The sequence below is a fragment of the Solanum pennellii genome, chromosome 9 (assembly GCF_001406875.1).
Source record: "Solanum pennellii chromosome 9, SPENNV200".
Taxonomy (NCBI): Eukaryota; Viridiplantae; Streptophyta; class Magnoliopsida; order Solanales; family Solanaceae; genus Solanum; species Solanum pennellii.
Genome location: NC_028645.1, coordinates 61,625,769 through 61,649,162, shown reverse-complemented (window position 1 = coordinate 61,649,162; position 23,394 = coordinate 61,625,769). Strand labels below are relative to the sequence as shown.

General features: G+C 33.0%; 1 pseudogene; it reads left to right on the top strand.

The window, feature by feature from the left end:
- Positions 1-22,708, top strand: part of LOC114074054 — a 39,716-nt pseudogene extending 17,008 nt beyond the window's left edge.
- Positions 22,709-23,394: the final 686 nt, after the last annotated feature.

The following is a 23,394-nucleotide window of genomic DNA, read 5'->3' as shown; positions in this document are numbered from 1 at the left end:
TCCCCCCACCCATCCCAACCAAAAAAGTGTTAAATACCTAAAAAGTCTTAACCCATTAAATTTAGATCTTGAATTCATTTATGCCCCATGCTTATGAGTTGCAAGTTGCACCCGCCCTTGACAAGAAATATCAAGTTGAATGAAAAGAATTTAATTTATATTTTATTTATAAAAAATTAATTATGTACTCCTATCCTTTTATGTTCTCAAATCATGCTTATTATAAATAATATATACATGTTATCATAAGTAAATTAACTTAACAACTTTTTTTGCAGTATGAAAGAGTATTAAAACTCATCTCAAGTGTTCCTGAAAGGTCTTGTGTGATGGTTTCAATTTTCGCACCATCAAAATCAACTATTGGATATCATACTCCCTTTGGTCAGGAAATAATACTAATAATAATGTTCAAGCACATTCAATAAATACTAATAATATTTCAATAATGTCTCACAAGAACATTACAAACTTCATGATAGGCAAAAAAAAAATGTATGAGATTGATGTGGCTTCTATGAATGAAATGGTTGAACTTTGGAAAAGAAATTATCCAATTTGGGTAGATTCATCAAGTGAAGGAAGGTGTTCTGTTCATCATGAGAGTTATAAAAGAACATTTCCAAATCCAAATCGACCTTATTAACAATCATCGGCTACTCGAATTGAATCATCAAAGGATTGTGAAGTTGTGTCAATGACTGCAAGTGAGCTGATCCATAATTTTCTTGATCTAGTAAGTTTCTTGAACTCTTTCATGTTATAATTTTTCAGCTCACATGTTTTATTACATGCGTTGGCCCTAGAATGATGTATTGCTATAGAACATATCAGTAGTAGGATTTAAGCCTATATACAGATTGTGTGTGTGCTAGGCAATTGATTTTGAATTGATTTTTGGAAAGTAGCTATTGTTTGAGAATTCGTTGAAAACTTACTACTTTTGATGCGTAATCATACCATGTTAGTATCATGAATTTCGAACTCTAGCATATGAATGATCGAATATATATTCATTTTTTATTTGAATCTAACACATTGTCATGAATTCAATAAATTGTCTATTTTTAGTAGACTGATACGATTTTAATTTAAATTTTATCCCACACTATTGATTAGGATGAGTTTAGATGGAGTGAGGGACATGGACAAATGAGTACTTATTTTGAGAAATAGTTATTATTGTCAATGTCCTATGATTAATCATATACTTAAAAGATATTAATTTGTTTATGCAGGTCAAATAGATGTACTTGATTCTGGGAGTTTGGGAGGCTCTATACAATTTGTACGATACTGATGCATCTTTTAGATCTTCTTCCATAGAGATTAAATAAATATTATAATTATTTCATAAAATGATCTAATTTTTTCTTGGTTCTTGAATACAAATGTATGAAAAGTTGCATATTTTATCTCCTCTAGTGGAAGCTGGAGAATTTTTCTTACGTTGTTGTAGACAATTTGATCCACCAACATGGATTATGATGGATGTTTCTTATGATCTATTCAATGAGATTCAAAGTGGTATACATTCTTATCCTTGGAAGTTTCCTTGTGGTTGTGCAATTCAACATATGGGTAATGGCCAAAGTAAGGTATGAATCATTTTATCTCTCTTATAATATCACTATTCATATAATAGGAAAAGTATGAGCCTTAAGCTCTCTACACAGGAGATCCAAATTACTAGGGTCTTTATATGTATTCTTGTCTTACACTAGTTAACTTTAAACTCCATATTGACTTAGAATTCTACTTCAAGTAAGATTCCTTCTTCAATTCAAACTCCTAGCTTCTTTGGACTTCTTCTTCAAATTTCATTTATTGATTCTTTGGTATTGTAGTCGAACTTCCACACTTCAATTCAGCAGTAATTTGAAGAGTTCTACTGTAAGTGAGACTCCTTCTTCAATTATAACTCATTATCTCTTTAGACTCCTTCAAATCAAACTCATTGATTCTTCAATCAATCGGATATTTATTTCCACTGGATTTTCTCATAAAATCAACATTATCCGTTCTTTATTAATCATCAAAACTGCATAAATCTCAATACTTAAATTATCCAGTAATAATGAAATTTTTCAAGAAACAAATAATATTATTTATGATTGGATTCTTATTTTTTCATATGTATAAATAACAATGTTTCTAACTTGTATATTTTCATCCTTAATCTTTGATTATTGAATCAAAAGACCTTTTATATGGTCCAATTTCACTTTTGACTTTTAGTCAGTTAAAAATAAAAACACACACATATTTAATTTACATATACTGATAATTTTAAAATATTTTTCGTGTTATCTCTTTTAGTACTTCCACTAATATTTTATAATTATTGTAATGTATATACAACCTAGTATGCAAAAGGAAATGTTAGTGCTCCAAGAGACAGGCATTGATAGTATGGGAGAATTTTTAGTATATGCACCCATAGATTTACCAACGGTCACTTGAATTGTCAAGGGAGGTGATGCAACGAAAGTTCCCATTTTTCCCTCAGGTATCATCGTAAGTCCTGATGGTCGCCTCTCCTCGGATAGGGATAGTACTGCAAATGCAGAAAATGATTCAATTTTTACAGTGACCTTTGAAATATTGATTAGTGGTCATAATAATCAAACCTCCCAGAAGCAACAAATATAGGTAGTGGCTTCTGTTCATTACCTTTTGAGCATCATAATTTTAAAAATCAAAGCAACATTGGGTTGCTCTGGTTTATGATTTTTTAATTTCATGTTTTTTATTTGTTCGTTTTGATGATTTTGAAACTTAGACAATTGATGGTTTCAAAGATGATGCATTCCCTTCTATCTTTCTTTTGAAAATCTCAAGACTATGAGATATGTGTTGTCGCAATTGTCATTTATAATGATACACTTATTTGAAACTTCTCATTTATTTGGTTTCTTCCATTTTTATTCTGTTTGGTTTTCTCTGATCATTGTTTTTGTTCTTTGTTATGTTACAATATCATGCCTTCCTGATTTTTCTACTTTAATCTAGTGGAGTAGTATAGAAATAGTATCCATGTGTATTTGGAATAGTATATAAACAGTATCCATTTGTGGATGGAAGTTTATGCTGTTAACACATATAGCCCATACGCTAGCCAAGTTATTGGGCCTAGGGCTAAGTCACAAAAAGTATCACGAATTAGACATCCGAAAAATATATTTACTTGGGGTCTAGGTTGAGCACCCATTCTTGTCTTGTGCACGCACTTCTTACTTGATTTCTTACCTTCTTTCTTTCTTGGCTACAACTCAAATGACCACATTTATTTATAGGTGGTGATCGATTGAAGGATCTAGTGAAGGATCGGATATGTACGATTCTACTCTAGAGTGTTCCTCCAACTACACATTCTGCAAAATATCTACACTTTCTCTTAGGAACAATCATTCTAGATACATCCTTTCATTTGTTTACAACTTTGAATATTCTAGGTACTTCTCTGGCATGTCTAAGCTTTCTAAGTTGGTGATGAATTCTTAACACTTTCTAGAGTCTAAGTTTCTCATCATCCATTCTTATCTCTATTCTTTAGTTACATGTTATTTTAGTAGTTTCCATTGTAATTCAATAGTTTAAGTGTTAGTGTTATAATTTGGTTATGAGTCATTATATAGTAGTTGAGTATTCTATTTTGTTACTTTATATGTAAAAATTTAATGACGTGGCCAGTTTCTCCCGCGCTTTTAACGCTATACATTTTTTTTTAGTTTTTTTCAAAACATATCTAATTTTTAGCCTGTGTTGACATACATCAGACAAACCTCTGTCTCCTCCTCCATTTCTCTTCTACCAACTTTTCTTGTCTCTATGATCTGTAGGTTGTTGTTCGTCCATGTTTGAGTGTAGCAGGCGCACTAGTATTTGTTTTTTTTGCCACATTAGTCTCTGTTTGTGTCCTTAGAATTAAAAATGCACCAAGGAAATTTTCTACTTGGTTTCCTTCTCTGTAGCGGCGAGTGATTTGGATTCCAGCCCTCTTGTTGTAGTTAATGATTTTGTCAACAAACTGGAAAAGCTTCAGGTAGAAAGAATCGTCCTTTGTCACCATGTTGGTTGTGCATTGAGTCCACACCATTTCACTTCAAACTCTGTTGAAAAGCTTAATTTAGCGATATTCCTACTGTTACATTAAATCACCTTGACTATCTCTAACAATTCCACATATACTATCTTTTCTCATATTTTTTTGAGAAACTCCCATCAGTGTTCACTGTTCACTTTGATTGTGCCATAAGGAGCCTCGTTCTACCATACTTATTTCCATCTCTTAATGTTCTAAGCCTTTCTACTATATATGTCCATTTTATAATAGGCCTGACTGATTTGACTTTTCTATGTCCGAACAACCCTAATATTCTAAACATACTCGTTAGCGTCATTTATTAACTCAACTCATTTTGATCAATGTAATTCAGCCCATATAAAAGCTTTGCTTCAGAAACATAAGTGTTGAGCGTCTTGGCCTACCCATTGACAATTGATTAGCCCATTTTGACTCAATTCATTTCAGCTCAATTAGTAACATTTGAGCGGATTAATAACCAACTCATTCTTTAATTCAACACGTTTTATTTTTCCCCCACCAAATTCGACTCTACACACTCATCTGACACCCCTAAACACATGCCCTAATTATCATAGATGAATCTAAATCCATCTTTATTTAGACGATATGAATGTTATAGGATCATTTGAGACTTAGTTAAATGGAAGAAATAATTATAAAATAGAAGGTATGACATAATGTTTAACGTAGGTAACTAATAAGACGATATAAATGTTATAGTATCATTTCTATTAACGGTATATTTGATGTGACAAATCGAACCCCAATTATTATGTACATTTAGTTGTATGCTGATTGATGTTGGCAAATGTAGAAGTTAGCCTTGCTAGAAAGGAAGAATCGTGAAGTTGGTTCAGACTAGTCTTAACTAGAAGTTTTTCATAGGAAAGAGATGCTCATAAGTTAATTTAATTAAATATTTTTGAAAGATAATGTTCTTCCTGTAAATATGGTGACAAAAATCAGTATGTATCGGTTATCTTTTCCTAACCAAAGAGATTTTCACTGTTACAGATCAAGCAAATCAAAGCAGGAAATAGAATTAACATACCCTGCCTATATCTCCATTAATTAGAATCTGCTGCAACTATAATTTGGATAAGTGGCTGCTTCCAAATCTTAGGATAAAATACGATAATATTTGTATACAAGCTACGGAATATTTGATGGTAGCTCTATTTTTTTCTACATGTTATCGATTCGTGAAGAAATGTTCTTTTAAACTTTCAAAGCATGTTATTATGAAAGTTATTAATGAAGTATGAAAGTTGGTTACATACTTTTAAAGTAAAGAAAACTATTTCTTTTAATCCACCTCCATGGTGTGTGTGAGTGTGTGCTAGGGTGGACATTAGAGTAACTAAATAAATTGTTTCCATTTGGTCGGGAGGTCACGCGTTCATTTCGTGGAAACAACCTCTTGCACAAATACAAGGTAGGGCTGCGAACAATCTTGAAGAGATTCATCAGTCCCTGGGATTTCTCAAATATCTCTGTGAAATAATATTAACTAATTGTAAAATGCTTAAGGGGTATCCATCTCTGTGCATCAGTTCCCTTAAATATCTTACTCTACAGGTGTGCTCTAGTTTAGAAATTTTTCGTGAAATCTCGGAAGTATAGAACCGTAGACGGAGATTCACATGCTAGTGTGATGATGAGGGATCTAAATTCAATACATTTTTCAATTCCAAGTTGTGTCAGAATGTCTTTTCAATGCATCATGACATCTCTGCTTCAAATTCCATGTCACTACGAGCGTTTACCATTAAGCATGGTGGGAATGGATAAAAGTGTATCAGTGAATTTGCCTTAAAATTTGTATGTACCTGATAGCTTATTTGGATTTGTTGTATGTTTCTCTGGCAGGTTAATTTGACATATTATAAGTTTTGTAAAACAGTTTGGTAGTGAAATCTAATGATCAAGCTCTCTAACTTTTGCGATACTATTGCAGGGGACGTTTTCATATGTGTACCACGTTAAACGTGGAGGTTCAATTTAGGATAGCGGAATAGATCTTCAAGTAAAACAACCCTCTCGAACTTTCCGACCTGATAGATATCATGTTCAAGGTGATAATGATAGATTGAGAAAGACGATTACTACTAGAACTTAATTCCAGAAGCATTAAGTTGTGTAGTTTAATTATGTCTTGCAGTAATTACGAAACTAATTTTTCCTTCATGAAGTAAAAATTTGGTATGTTTTTCAGGCATGTGCATTTGCTAAGGAATTATGAGGCAGTTACCACAGCTAACTAAACTTTAATATCACAGATACTTTCTATACTAATAGCCATCTTATCTAGAAGAACCTAATCTCGTATACTATGAACCAAAATTAGCAAGGTAGTCAATTGAACAATTAGCTTCTCTATAATAATGTTTGATTTGGAAACACTGACTTTAGCCTTTTCAATTATCACGTTAGACATAATCAAGAAGTTTGTTTCTATCGTATTGCAGATGCCAAAGTAAGAATGGGAGATCATATCCATATTACCATCATGGTATGTGAAAAATCAACAACAAGTTGCTTCACCAGGCACTGAAGCGCTGAATTAACCCATGCCATATTCTCAAAAAAAAGTTTGAACGACTCTGTGCAAGAAAACTCTATCTAAAGAACTCTGCAATATATCCGAGTAACTTTGAGAGAAGGGTGTTTCCTCACAAAGGGGGTCGCAGTGACCAGTCCTGAGAGACTCTTATGGTTTACTCAACCTGTTATTAAGAATTGAATTTGATCTGCAACTTAAGCACTCAACTCCTTCCAATTAGTTCTACAGTTCAAGCAAGGAAATTGAGTCTTAAGGATCACAATAGTGTCATCTCCATAGAATAGATGAGAGATATTAGGTCTCTTTTTGTTGGTCTGAAGAGAGATGAAGTTTTGTCTTAGACGACCACTGACACTGCAACAAAAAAAACATTTACTTGCAATAAATTTTCTTTTAGTGAAAATATTTATTAATGTTGTGAAAATATTGTTAGTTTAGTAAAGTGTGAATCGGAAAAGAAAAGAGAGAATGTGGAAAAGTGAGGGAACCAATTTGGAGGGAATATGAAAAGTCATTTGCAAAGTGCAAATGAAAAGTCATTTCTCCCATATCGGCAAAAGAAAGGGAAATTGTTGTCCTTATATAAGGAAACACTTCCTTTACTTCTTAAACAACTAAGAAGAAGGTGCCCCCTCGCGCTGTCGTCGTAGCTTGCTCGGCCTCGGCGTGGGCTTGGCCTTGGGCTTATTGATAATTTTTTGGAACAAAATTTATTTAATTGATTTTATTAATCAAATAAATCATTTTAATATTATATCTTGTAAGTTAATTCAGGACAATTAATAGAATTAATTCGTGTGTATATGGTAACATTCCGAAAAGTCGTTACTTTTCGAAAAGTCATTAATTCCCCAACATACACATTTTCCGAAAACTTGTTATTTTTTATAAAAGATGCAACTTTCTCGATAAAAAGGGTATGAACAGATTTCTCCGAATACACATGTTTCTTGCTGAAAATGGCTATAAAGGAAGTCATTTTTCATTTTTTCAAATACTGAAATTTTTTCCTTCTCTGCATATATGCTCTCTCAAATCCAAAGTGTCGATTGACTGAATATGTGTGACTTGTTGCTCTTCTTAAGTTCGATGAAGTTAAAGAAGTTTGTGGTACCGCTATTTCTTTAACAGGTTTAATCCATTTTATCTTGGGAAAATTAATCCGTAACCTCGGGTACAGTGAGGGGATTAAATTTCTTAAGGAGACAGTAGTTTATGTGGACTCGGATTATTTTATTTTGTCTAATTCATCTTAATTGTGTTTCTATTTTGACTAACCTTATAAGTACAAGTTAATAACAATCTTAAGAAACTTAATAAGTTTCTGTATTTAAGGTTTCTGCTGGTTAAAACCATTATGGTTTTCTACTCTGCTTGAATTTTTAAAATTCATTTGATTAACAACTAAAAAAACATAAAAAAAATTTCTTAAATTAGAAACAATGTGTGTTAAGATTTGTTCTTTACTGTTAGTATTTCAAATACTAAAATTATCTTTTATTTGTGACAAAAAATGACTAACTCAAGTCAAGTCAATGCTGGAACAATGAGTGTTGCAACAGTAAGTGCTGCAACAACATCGGTTGCACACAATCATTCAACTGCTGCCTTAGCACCAACTAAGAAACCTGCAAAGTTTTCTAGAGTCGACTTCAAGAGATGGCAGCAGAAGATGTTCTTCTATCTCACTACGCTGAGTCTGTAGTGGTTCATTAATGAAAATGTTCCTATTATGTCGGATGATACTCCACCTGAAGAACAATTCTTGGTAACAGAAGTATGGACACACTCAGATTTTGTGTAAAAATTATATTCTGAGTGGCTTGCAAGATGATCTGTACAATGTGTACATCAATGTCAAAACCTCAAAACAACTCTGGGATGCTTTAGAAAAGAAGTACAAAACAGATCATGTCAAAATGAAGAAGTTCATTTTGGTAAAGTTTCTTGATTGTAAGATGATAGACAGTAAGACCGTCGTCATCCAAGTTCAAGAACTGCAGGTCATAATCCATGATCTCATTGCTGAATGTATAAATTTACTTAATGCTTATGTTAGAAATATAGAGTTTTTCCTTAATACTTACATAATCTTCAATGTAGGTTTGATTGTGAATGATGTCTTTAAAGTGGCAGTCATTATTGAGAAGTTACCCCCGTTGTAGAAGGACTTCAAAAACTACTTGAAACATAAACGCAAGGAGATGACTGTTAAAGATTTCATTGCAAGGTTGAGAATCGAAGATTATAATAAAGCTGAAGAAAAGAGGTCACATGGTAACTCAACAATATCTGGAGTAAATATTGTTGAAGAAGATCCCACAAAAATAAAGAAAAGAAAGAAAACATCTGGTCCAAAAAGTACTCCTCCTAAGAAGAAATTCAATAGAAATTGCTTCAATTGTGATAAACATGGTCATAGGGCTACTGAATATCGGGGTTCTAAGAAGGACAAGAAAAAAAAGAATCAAACAAACTTGGCTGAATTCAAAGGAGAAATAGATGATCTCTGTGCAATGCTTTCAGAATGTAACTTGGTTGAAAATCCAAAAGAATGGTGGATAGATTCTGGTGTCTCATACCATGTTTATGCCAAGAAAGAATTATTTTCATCATATACTCCAGCAACTACAGATGTGAAGTTTTTTCTGGCAAACTCCATTTTTTCAAAGGTGGAAGGAACTTATAAGATCCTATTAAAGATGACATTAGTCAAGGTGGTGACTTTTAACAGGGTCTCGTATGTTCTAGAATTAAGAAAGAATTTAGTTTCAATTCCAATTCTCACTAAGAATGGATTCAAATGTGTATTTGTTTCAAATAATGTAGTAGTAAGTAAGAAGATATGTATGTAGGAAAAGGCTACTTTTGTGATGGCCTTTTAAAACTCAGTGTAATTGCAATTGATATGAATAAAGATTCTGCTTCTTCTTACTTGCTTGTGTCTAAATGTTAATGGCATGAACGTTTGGGACATTTTAATAACAAAACCTTGCGAAAACTGATTAACTTAAATGTTTTGCAAAAATTTGAGTGCAATAAATCAAAAATGTCAAATTTGCGTTGAATCTAAGCATGCTAAGCATCTTTATAAATCTGTGGAAAGGAATTCAAATCCTTTAGAACTGATTCACACTGATATTTGTGACATGAAGTCAACACGATAACGTGGTGGGAAAATGTATTTCATTACTTTTATTGACGATTGCACTAGATATTGTTATACTTATTTTCTAAATGTTAAGGATGAAACAATAGATGTATTCAGGCAATACAAAACTGAAGTTAAAAATCAATTGTACAAAAAAATCAAAATGATTAGAAGTGATAGAGGTGGAGAATATAAATCTCCATTTGCAGAAATATGTTTAGAAAATGAAATAATCCATCAAACTACTACTCCGTACACTCCTCAATCTAATGGGACTGCATAAAGGAAAAATCCAACTTTAAAAGAAATGATGAATGCATTACTTATAAGTTCAGATTTACAATAGAACTTGTGGGGGGAAGCTATCGTTACTGCAAATCGAATACTCAATAGAGTGGTTCACTCAAAGACACATGTTATTCCATATGAGAAATGGAAAATTAGAAAACACAACTTGAAATATTTCAAAGTGTTGAGGTGTCGAGCCAAAGTCCAAGTTCCTATACCTATGAAGGTAAAAACAGGGCCTAAGATTGTGTGTATTTATTGGATAAGCCACAAATAGTAAGGCATGTTGATTTTTGTTCATAAGTCCGATCGTCCGGATATTCATGACAATACGGTAATGGAATGAAGTAGTGTTGAACATATCTATCCATATAAAACTAGACTTGAGTCATCTAGTGGGGGGTCTAAACAACCCTGAGAAGAACCAAAAGAGAATGAAACCTATGAAGAGAGTCCAAGGCGAAGTAAACGTCAAAGGACAACTACTTCATTTGGATACGATTTTGTAACATTCCTTCTTTAAAGTAAGCCTCAAACACTAAAGGAAGCAATGTTATCTAGCGACTCAACTTATTGGAAAGAGGCTGTCAATAGTGAAATTGAATCAATCCTAAGCAGTCATACTTGGGAGTTGGTTGATCTTTCTCAAGGAAACAAACCCTTGGGTTCAGAATGGATCTTTAAAAGGAAGATGAAAGATGATGGAATTATTGACAAATATAAAGTAAGACTTGTTGTCAAAGGGTTTAGACAAAAAGAAGGTCTTGATTATTTTTCCACATACTCGCCAATAACTAGGATTACATCAATTAGGATGGTAATTGTCTTAGCTGCAATATATGGTCTTCAGATCCATGAAATGGATGTGAAAACTGTCTTCTTAAATGGAGAGCTGGAACAATACATGGAACAGCCTGAGGGTTTTGTAGTTCTTGATAAAGAAAATAAAGTATGCAAACTTATTTAGTCACTTTATAGACTAAAACAAGCACTGAAGCAATAACATGCAAAGTTTGATCAAACCATGTTGTCAAATGGATTTAAGATCAATGAATGTTTAATATGTTTACATTAAAGATAATCCATATCAAGAAGTCATTGTATGCCTATATGTGGATAAAATGTTGATAATGATCAAGGACATTGCCAATATAAAAGCTACTAAGCATATGCTCGCTAATAAGTTTGATAAGAAAGATCTAGGAGTTGCTGATGTGATATTGGGAATTAAAAGTCTCGAAACTCATAACGGTCTAACATTGTCTCAAATTCATTATATTCAAAAGGTACTTGAAAAATTCAAATATTGGAATTTCAAAAGGTCAAAGACTCCAATTGATGTGAACCGTCATCTTGCAAAGAATAAAGGTGAAAGTCGGTCTCAATTGGACTATGCTAAATAGTTAGGAAGTTTAATGTATGTCATGAATTGTACACGATCAGACATAGCTTGCGCTATTAGTAAACTGAGTCGATACACAATTAATCTCAATTAAATTCATTGGTTGGTAATGAAGAGAGTTTTGGGATACTTAGATGACACTCTAAACTATGCTTTGCATTACAACTAATATCAAACAGTTCTTGAAGGATATAGGGAAGCAAATTAGATTACTGGGTATCTGAAACAAAATCCACAGGTGGATACATTTTTACTATTGGTGGAGAAGCAATATCTTGGAAATCATCCAAACAAACATGTATAGCTCGCGCTACAATGGACTCTGAATTCATCGACTTAGACAAAGTAGGTGAAGAAGCTAAATGATTACGTAATTTGTTAGAAGATATTCTGTTTTGGCCCAAACCAATGGCGCAAATATGCATACACTCTGATACTCAAGTTGCAATAGGAAGGGCTGAAAGCATTATGTATAACGATAAATCTCGTTTAATAAGACGAAGACATAAATCTGTGAGACAACTAATCTCTAGTGGAACTATCAGAATTGACTATATACAGTCAAAGGATAATGTGTCGGATTCACTAACAAAAGGACTAACTTGAGAGGGAGCTGATAAATCATTGAAGGGAATGGGACTATGGCCGAGAACAAGTCATCGTGGTGGTAAATCTACCTAGAATACTGGAGATCCCAAGATCTAGGTTCAAGGAGATAAAACAAAGTCATTGATTATGGTTCAACATTGTCAAAAATTATTTTATGGTCTATTCTCACGATGAGACAATGTTCAGTAACCAGCATAAAGGCATAACGACTTTTTAATGGTTTCTAAATTTGATACAGGGTATATCAAATGGTGTTTCTACGGGATAACACATTTAGAAACCACCAATGTGAGTGTGAAGTGTAAGCTGCGTCAAAGAGAATCTAGTAAGGCTAGTTCTCTAACCACTTACTAACCGTGATGCATTCATGGCTGAAACGAAAAAAACAATGAGAAGTAAGAACAGTTCAAGGGTTGATTGTGTAACTTATGTTGTCTAGGTATACACCAAAGCTCGATGGTTCAAAGATATCAAATATACCGATTGACCGAGTATATCCGATATATGTTCACTACGGAAAGTTTAAAGGGAAACCTACTTATCCAGATGAGAGTAACCCTTACACACAAGTTTTTCATGCATATGTTTTAACAATAGTCATTCCTAATTCATGTGGGGGATTGTTGGGTTTAACAAAGTGTGAATGGGAAAAGAAAAGAGAGAATATGGAAAAGTGAGGAAAACAATTTGGAGGAAAATGAAAAGTCATATCTCCCATATTGGCAAAAAAGGGAAATTTTTGTACGTATATAAGGAAACACTTCCTTTACTTCTTAAAGAACTTAAAAGAAGGTGCCCCTCGCGCCGTTCTCGCTAGCTCGCTTGGCCTCGACTTGGGCTTTGGATTGGATTTGGATTTGGCAAATGATGTGATTGATTGATAAATTTTTTGGACAAAATTTATCTAATTGATTTTGTTAATCAAATAATCCTATTAATCTTATCTCTTATAAATTAATTCAGGACGTTATTTAATTAGTTAATTAACATAATTAAGTCGTTACTCTTTCCGAAAAGTCGTTACTTACCCAACAGACACATTTTTTCCAAAAGATGCAACTTTCTGGATAAAAAGGGTTTAAACATATTTCTCCGAACAGACATGTTTCTTGTTGAAAATGGCTATAAAAGGAAGTCATTTTTCGTTTTTTCAAACACTGAAATTTTTTATTCTCTGCATATATTATCTCTCAAAACGAAATTGTCGATCGACTGAGTCTGTGTGAATTGTTGTTGTTCTTAAGTACACTGAAGTTAAAGAAGTTTTAGATACAACTTTTCTTTAACAATATTAATCCGTTTTATCTTGGAAGAAATTAATTTGTAACATCGGATATAGTGAGGGTATTACATTTCTTAATAGGACATAGTAGTTTATGTGGAATCAGATTATTTTGTTTTCTATCTACTTCATCTTATTTCTGTTTCTGTTTTGACTAACCTTATAAGTTTTGGTGAATAACAAATATTTAGCAGCAATTGAGTTAATGTCAGTGCATCTACAACCACTAAAGCCTTTAGCAACATTTATATATGGCTGAAGTCATGTGTGACCCCTTAAAGTTGTCCGCATAATTCATTTAGATACCTTAACAGACCTCATGTCCTATTAGACTCTTCAATCTTAAAAAATAAATACCTATTGAATAATTTTCTGACATTGGTAAAAAAAGGAAGTGCTTGTAATACACATGCATATGATGTGTCAAATAGATAATCAAATAAAGACACGTGGAATTTTAATTTAAAAGAATTATAAATATAATTTCTTCATATAAATAAGTCAAAATTTAAAAAGAAAATTCCTCTAACTTAATTTTTTTAAAAAAATTATCATACACCTCTCACCCACCCCCATTTCATCCCACCCCTGATGTTCCTTTCTTCATTTTCCTAATACTCACCCTTCTTCACCATTGTTAGTTCTCCATGATGAACTTTACTGTTTTTATTTTTTCTTTACGTCTTAATTCTTATTTCCAATTAAATTGAAAATGTTTCTTAAAAGATTTGTTCTTACTTTATTTATTTTGATTTTGCCTTTTTTCTATTTTCTATTTTTGCTTCGAGCAATGGGGGAAAAGGAGTATGTGTAAGGGCTGGTGTGTGTGGAGAGGTGAAGATGGAGAGAGAATATATTGAAATAATAAATTTCATTTTTTTCGATTAAAAAGATACAGATGTTGGTCTCCATTTTTTTAGCAAAGAAAATGTAGATTTATATCTTCATTTTTTCCGGAAAAGAACTGTCGAATAGTGATCTTTATTTTTTTGGAAAAAAGGGAAGTTCTTTTTACATCAACAGAATTAATAATATAATGATAAGAAAATAAATTAAACAAAATGAAGAACAAAAATATGGAAATTCATATAACAAAAATCTTACATCACATTGTTTTCAAGAAATGGCTGCAAAAATGACAGGAGCTATCTGCAAAGAGACAAGATTGTTATTTTTATAAAAAATAATGAGAGAAAAAAGAAAAATTGAAAAATAAAAAGGAAAAAACTAAAAAATTAAAAAAGAAAAAGGAAAATGTTAAAATTACGATTTCACGCGCTTACCAAGCGTGCATCACACTTCTTATGCCACATCTGCATAAAGTGTTTAAATGGTTCAAATTCTAGAGGGTAGAGGTGTTTAAAAGGTATATGTCCTAGTTAAGGTGTCTAAATGAATTATGCAAACAATTTTAAGAGGCTACAGATGACTTAGGACTTTATATAAGTGGTGGTTATAAATACTCATAATTGCAGCTAAATATAATGTAGCAACAATTATATTATTGCTGCAAACAAGAAAGTGATTTTTTCTGTCATTCGACTTAGTAGGTCTTCCACTTTAACAAACGAGAATAGATTCTAAAGAAAGTGACTGCAATAATTAATGTGATTGAAGTGTCGTATCTTAACCATGTTAAAAATAAAAGCTTTAAGATTTAATTCAAACTACAATAAAATGGTAAGCCTACAATGGGTTACGAGTAATCATACAATTAAAGGATTACTAATTCTGCCTTGCTGTGGGACTTTTGCTCAAGTTCATATAAGTGGACAATCCAATCCTCAGCCAATGTGAGATATTTATCCACTCTAACCCCCTCTTTCACTCCCATTCCCAACTGGAGAGTGAGACGGGAGACCAAATAAGGATGGACGTGGCTCTAATACACCTGGGTCTAACTCAATCCTAAAAGCTAGCTCATGAAGGGAGATTGTACAAGTCCATATAAGCAGACCGTCTGAGTTCTATTGTAAATTTGAGCTACCTAAGATAGCGCTCACTTAATGGGTAGTAATAGTTGAGTGCTATGCAAGCTTGTGATTTAGACAAACATGAATTAGCAATAATTGTATTTCCTACATTTACCGTTTAATTTAGTCGATTATTGTAGCTTTCGTCAACTGGAGTACATTATTCATTTTAATATTTGACAGTCGTCTCCTATTTTTATCAAATTTGGACACCAATTTCTCTAAATTTATGTGACTTTATCCCATGAAAAAATAAATCACGATGTTTTACTACATTTTTGTGCATTTAAAAAAGCAATTCAAAAACATTTTCAACAATAATAAGAAAATATTTAAAGAGAAGGAGGTGAATTTGTATGGGTATTGTATGACAAAGTTTGAATATTATAATATCACCGACATTTATTTTAACTACAATTTTTTCTCAAAGAATTTTATGATTATTTTCCCTCTAGCCATATTATAGGGTGCATTGTTGATATAGTCAAGAATTGATTCACTCATGAACTTAAACTTTTAGTTAAAAGAAAAAAGTATCAAGTGAAATTGATGCAAAAATCCAACTAATTTAAAAATAAAATAAAATTATATCTTCAACATCAATTACTCATTTTATTTAGTTTGAACTCAAATATATAAAATTCAAAATATCGTGTAGGAAGTTGTATTGCTACAATTCATTGATTGAACTTTTATTTATTCAAACAAAGTTCTCTCTAAATAATAAAAGATATAAGCTAAATAATGCGTGTGCAAATTAACTACTCCATCTTAATCTATGTGATGTATTTAGTAGAAGATTTATAAATATGAAAAAGATTTTCAATGTTTGAAAACTACACAAAAAATAATTACATTTTAAAATAGAAGGGTACGCATTTGTGGACTTTTTGCCAGATATATTGATAGGGTTATTAAACATTTGTCAGATACAAAAATTCATTATTCTTTTTCAAACTTACTAATGTAATGCATTTAGAATGAAATTTATGAAATATGAAAAATNTATACACATGTATGGATGTTTTGTCAAATAATATTGATAGGGTCATTAAACATTTGTCAAATACGAAAATGTGTCATTCTTTTAGGCCCTAACTAATGAAAAGTATGTTACATAAAATAGAATAGAGAAAGTAGTACAAGTAATAATTACAATAACAAATAAACAATACTCCCTCTATTCATTTTAACTGAACTTGTGGATTATGCACACCAATTAAAAAAACCATTAAAGAGCATACTTTATATCATTATTTGCACTATTGTCCTTAGTGAAATCATAAATATAAATTTGTAAATAATGTAATTCATCTCCTAAAAATATAAAACTTACAAATATGGAAAAAATTCATCCCTTCAATTATTTTAAACAATAAAAAAGCCTAAAAAATTATTAATGTAAATAGAGGGAGTAAGATGGATAATTTATATATGTTAAATTACATTAAATTGTTTATTTTTGTTAAAGAAAACCTCTAAATGCTACTATTTCTTTACAAACAACTCAAATTTGGCACTCACAATGTTTGGTCACCGCCGTTTGAAAAGTAGTTCTTACATTTCTAATTAACCTTTCTCTCTCTCTCTCTTTCACACAAACACAAAACCTAGATTCTTGATTGATGACTATTTTGGTTGGATTTAATTAATTTCATGATGCCATTTGAACAACAAAATCAATTTTATACCATATTCTTGATTTATGCAAGATTTTAAAAAATTATTGATTTATTAATTTCATAGTTGACTAATATCATATCATTTTCTTGAACTTTGACTATTACTTTTTGTAATTGGAAGAAACTAAATCGTCAAAAGTCTGGACCCTGTCCAGCTACAGCAAGCTAGATGCCCCTGGCGCGACGGCGCCGCAATGGGGTATGTTGCCGCTAACAAAAATTCTATTTTATCCATCTTCCTAAGGAGAAAGAGATTTCTACCGTTGGGATGGTGGAATCTTGCAAATTCTTAGCAAAACTCACTATCTCGAACCTAAAAATGCTGGAAACGAAATCAAAAAACCCATACAACCGCTTGACGTCAAGGTAGGCTAGGATTTATGCATTGAATACTTTTAAATGTAAATCCACAAAACTAGAAGAACTAGAATGAGTTTAAAATCTGGCAATACTTATTCCTGGAAAGTATTATAAAAATCAGGAAATTTAAGTAAGTTGAAAAGTGTGTTTTTGACCAACTTCAAATGACCATAACTCCTAGTTCATGATGAAGTAGGTATAATTCTATATATGGTTGGAATGATTTTTCCAACGCAACCAGTTTGTGGGATTTCGACTTCGTATGAGTGAGTAGTGCCTTTTGGAAGTTGGGCTGTCAGAATAAGGAAATTGCCCAAATCCGGATTTTAAAGGGGTAATTTGGTCCTTTTCCTAGTTCATGATGAAGTAGGTATAATTCTATATATGGTTGGAATGATTTTTCCAACGCAACCAGTTTGTGGGATTTCGACTTCGTATGAGTGAGTAGTGCCTTTTGGAAGTTGGGCTGTCAGAATAAGGAAATTTATTTTGTTTTTGTTAATTAAGTTAGGGTTCTAATTTAAATTATTTGTTTACACTTCTAAAAAAGAGTTAGGGTTTTGAGAGAAGAGAAATGAAGAGGAGAAAGAGGAAAAATGAGAAGGGCGTTCAAGATTTGTCAAGATCATCAAATTAACTTGTGAATTTCATTGGGGTTGATCCCTAAAAAAATATGTGGGTCTCTCTTAATGTTTGATTCATTGGCCCATGTGTCAAGCATGTTTTCATCTTAAAAAGATTTGGAATTTGAATGTTCTTGAATGTGGTTATTGAGTTGCTTTAATTCTTGAATATGAGTTGAGATTTAGGAGTTTTTTGATGGTAAGTGATGTTCTTGAATTCAGTGGGTTAGATCCTTCTATATCTGATGTGGGTACATGAAATCTAAGTTAATTTGAGAAAATAAATCGAATTTAAATGGTTAAAGGTCACAAAACGAGTTGAAAAATTCGTGAGGGGTCACATGGGCAAGGCCAGGCACACCGTGCCCCATCTAAGCCAAAGGGTCTAAGGCGGTGCGCCTGTAGTGCACCCAAATCTAGCCTTAGACCAATGGGGCTAGCGTGGCTCGCCCGGATCGCGTTTTTGCCCAATTTTTGTAATTTAGTCCGATTAAGCCTTTGTAAAGTGTTTTAGCACTTGTTAATTATTCTAACTACTCTAAATGACTTCTAATCTTATAGAAATCATCCATAAAAATTAATTACAACCTTAAATCCATAACTTCAAATTCAAGGAAAGCTTAGAGTCATGTCTAGAAAGTTCTTATAATCCTTTTCAAGAAGAAGAATTTCATTTCAAGTTTCATAAGTCTTCCAAAAAAGTTTGAATGTCGTTTTGTGACTTAAGTTGAGTTCAATTCAGAGTAAGGTGAAGTCTTTTCATCAAAGCAGTATAAGAGACTATGTATTCCCCAATAAGTATAAAAATGTTTTAACATTTAAAAATAAGGGAACTGAGATATCGAAGAGCCTTCTGTCTAGTTTTCAAAAAAGAGTAATAGCTTTCAAAATGAAGCAAGTAGGGAAACTAAGATTTTTAAGATAACTTTTGAGCTATGTTTTTTATCACTAATATCAAATCACAAAAACAGTATGTTTTAATAAAATAAAAGCCAGAATATTTTTGGGGTAGTATTGAGCACCGAATTGGGGACGAGCATGAGTTCAGATAACTCACATCTCCATAAGATCATGTAGCCACAATGGGTACAAAGGGTCATACTTTTCAGCTGAACCCTTTTCACACCAAAGTAGTGGATCCATTAAGTATTTCAGGTCTTATACCTTTGGTTGGGTATAGGATGCGCTGGCAGCATAAGGTAGATCGATGTGTCATCTGGTTGTCGGTTAGAGAAATTGTCACAAAAGTTAATTGTATTTTGTTACACTCAGAAAGTCCATGACTTGGCCTAGAACCTCACTTATTGAACTAAGTCTTGAATCAATGTTTATAGGCCTAAAATAATGTATCTAAATCAATTAGGAGGTTTTAGAGTCAAAACGTCAAGGAACGTCCATGACGTCATGAGATTAGTGAAATACAGGTTAGTGTGCCTTGGCATGTATCATGGAGTTTTAAGAGTCAGAATTCAATAAAAATTGGTAGAAAGAAGTTGAACATGTATTACAGTGTGTTTCGGATCGAAACGTCAGGGTACGACTCCTCAAGGACCACTCTAGGGGTCCTTGGAGAGGATTCTTCAATTCGACAAAAAAGCTGCTTTAGACTGTGTGCAATCGACGAGCCAAGCGACGAGCTGTGGATTGGTTGACACTCTGTCGTTCAACAACTATTCGTTTTCCCAAAAATACCAAAAAGAACAGTCTCTGAACTCATCGACGACTTGCCATCGCAGGCCGTCGATTCACCTACGATCTGTAGGTTGGGGAGTCATCGATTAGGTCTGTGTTTTACCGTCAAGTTTTAATTTAAGTTATGTAATAGTTAATTTGTTAGTTGTTTAATTAAGGGTTAAGTTGTGTTTAATTCAGTTAGTTAAGGGACTATTATAGGTATAACCCTCATTAAACTTACCCAACACTCTTCAATTCCCAAACTCAAAATCTTCTTCCTTCTCTCTACTTTCTCCCTCCACAAAGAAGACCATTGAAGACCAAGGTTGAAAAGGAATTAAGTCTGGAAGAATTCAAATTTCTCTCCATCAATCTTCAAGGATTTTCAAGGTATGGAAGCTCCTCACTCTTGCGATTCCTTTCCCCAAGGGGCTCTTTCAAATTGATTTAAAAAGATGTCAAAAACATGAGTTTCTTTCCAATTTCGTGATTTGTCTTTTAGTTGGTTTTGATGTTGATTTCCTTTGATTATTAATGTTAGAATATGATTGTTTATAGGTTAATTGTTGTAGTTCTTAATCCTTGTTTTAGTTATGATGGAATCTATGAATTTGACCCTTTACCCTAACCCTAGTTATGAATTGATTATGAAGATGATTAGGGTGGTTAGAATTGACTATGTTATTGTTCAATTCTCTAGATTACGATGATGTTAAGTGAGTTATTGGATAATTATTATGAATTGAGGTGAGATTCTTGATGAAGGATATGGAGCTACTTGCTAAGATATTGTGATCTTGAAACTCTTTACTTCAAATATGATGGGTTGTACTTGTAATTGTTGTTCACTTAAAGTGTTGTGTGTGATTAGATTAGGAAGCTGATGATATGATGAATTTGATGAAATGTCTTGCCTATGTGAATTGTTATATCATGTTGGAGGTATGAAGATACAAAGTTGAATGTGATTCACTTGTATGCCTTAATATGTTATGAATATGATATGTTGATTTCACCAATGAAGGGTTGTTATGAAAGGAAGTTCTCATGCAATACCTAATGAGCTAATGATTATGATATACAAGGGGTTGGTCTCCTATGACCTATACTAATATATGATTATCAATAATAAAGGAACAAAGCCATTTCAAAATAGGAATTTAGCTAAGCACCGAGCGAACTAGATGTGAGATGTGTCACTTCCCAATGTGGGAAGGTTCACTATTGTACTCATGAGATGGAGATTATAATGCAATGTGCATAAAGAGGGTCTCTAGTATGTCTCCTAGTTCTTGAACTATGTTGCCACTATAGGAATACTACCTAGTTGATCCACTTAGAATTCTATGTTCATGTTTTGGTACTGGCAAGTAAACCGCCTTCTTTCAATGTGAGGTTTCATGACACCGGATTCTATGTTTAGCTCACATGGTCTACGTCGGTTAAGGCAATTGTTCCCAGAAGTAAAATAAATAAATTAATGTAAATGGACACGAACAAGGGTAAATTAGGAGGTCGTACTCAGTATGAGTATAAGTATGGGACTCTACCTATGCATTGCAGTAGTTGGAGTTAAGGGAAAACCTAGGAAGTTGTTCTAATGTTATTATGATACAAATGTAATATGTATGAGGATTTTACATGTGATGATCCTATGTGATGTTAGTTTCAGTTATGAACGTGTTATTGGTTTATATTTCTATATATGATTATGACTACTTATAATGCTATGTTATATGAAGTTAGTCATTGCTTGTTATTGTTTATTTGGTTTACTTGGTTGTGTGGGGTTATGCGACTTCACTTGACCATTGAACTTGTAGGCTTGGTAAAGGGGTTGTGAGATAGTCAATATATGTTGTAATGTTATGAACTTTTATACATGAATGGTTTCTATAATGTTATGTTTGAGTTATTCATGCCTATATAGTATTAGTATTTTGTTGTTCATGTTGACTTGACTTTGTGGTGATGATGTTGGTCTTGTGTTGATTATGGACTTGTCTTAAATAAGGTTATATGGTTTTTATGTGTTCTTATTTGTGCATTAAGGCTTACAAAGGTGACTTAGCATGACTTTGAATAAAATGTCCATTAAGCATGATTTCAAAGATTATGTGTGCTTATGTTTCCATATTTAGTACAAGTGGTGTACTAACCCATATTTCTATTTTTTCTACAATAATGTAGGTTCCAGCCATTGAGTTCCTAGGACGCCGCCGATTGAAGAAGACTTGGACTCTTTCTTCCAAGTATTGGTAGGTCTTCATGTTCGGGGACGTTACCTGTTACACATTCTAGCTTTGAAACTGTATTGTCCTAAAGAAATTGTTCATTTCTTTATCATTTGAAACACTGATGTAAGACTATAATGGCATATTGACTTTGTATTTGCTATGTCCAACAATTGTACTCGTTTTAATAGTTTTATGTGAGACGGTTTTCTTAGACTACCTTTTGTATATTAGTTGTGTTGGTTAAAAGAGATGCCTATGTAATCTCCATATAAATAGTATGTGAGAGGTCTATGTAAACCTAACTATGTATATATGTAAGAAAAGTTTTAATTTTTCTACATTTTTGACCTAGATATGCTATGATAAATGCTAAGGACTTGTCTAAGTCCTCCCGGAGGACGAGGACGCCGGTTACGTCTAGGGGGTGCTCCCCGGTCATGACAAACTTGGTATCAGAGCATGAGGCTAAAGAAATCTTAGGATTGATGTCTCACTGAACCACGTTTATGTAGATTCTTATTCATAATTGTGAAGCACGCCACACTTATGAGTAAGAGACTATGATATGCTTAGGAGATAATCACCTTCTTGGTAATCTTATGTCGTGCCTCATGCGTAGTAACTCTTTCTGTCTTTTTTTCATCTAATCCCTTTATTGTGTTATAGGAAATGACTACTAGAAGGGAAGCAGCAATAAGAGTTGAGGAAGAGATTGCAAATGCGGAATTTCCTCTCCAAGGCAATCAAGTCCCTCATCAAGAGCAAGTTTCTTAAGATGGCCAACCTCTGGTCATTCCCCCGGCTATGAAGGATGGAGAGATAAGGTCGGATTTAGTGACTTTGGCTCAAGCTATGATTACTGAAGACAAGCCTTGACTTCCCAAGTACAAGCCATGACGGCTCAAGCAAATAGAGAGATTGGACCCTGAGTGAACCAACATGCAAGCACACGGCTTACCGTTTGAGGGACTTTACTAGGATGAATCCTCCTATGTTCTTTGGATCCAAGGTTTGAGAAGATCCCCAAGACATTCTTGATGAGGTCTACAAGATCCTATTTGCTATGGGGTGACTTCAATTGAAAAAGTCGAGCTAGTCGCTTATCAACTCAAGGATGTGGCCCAAACATTTGTATAATCAATGGTGTCACATCCCAAAACCACACCCTAGAAGTTAGGGGCAATCTCATATTGCAACCGGCGTACTTGACCTCTCGAAGGTCTTGTACAAGCCCTTACATATCATTAATCGCATATACATAATGAAAAGTAGTGCGGAATTAAAATTTTTCACAAAATATATCATATTCTTTAAAAGCGCTTTCATATAATGTCATAGGAAATACTAAGTCTGAGTCTCATCAAACATAAGACACGAGAATACTTGGGACACGGCCCATACACAATACTAATATAGAAATACTTATTCTATTACAATAATTTTAAAATAAACTAAAAGAT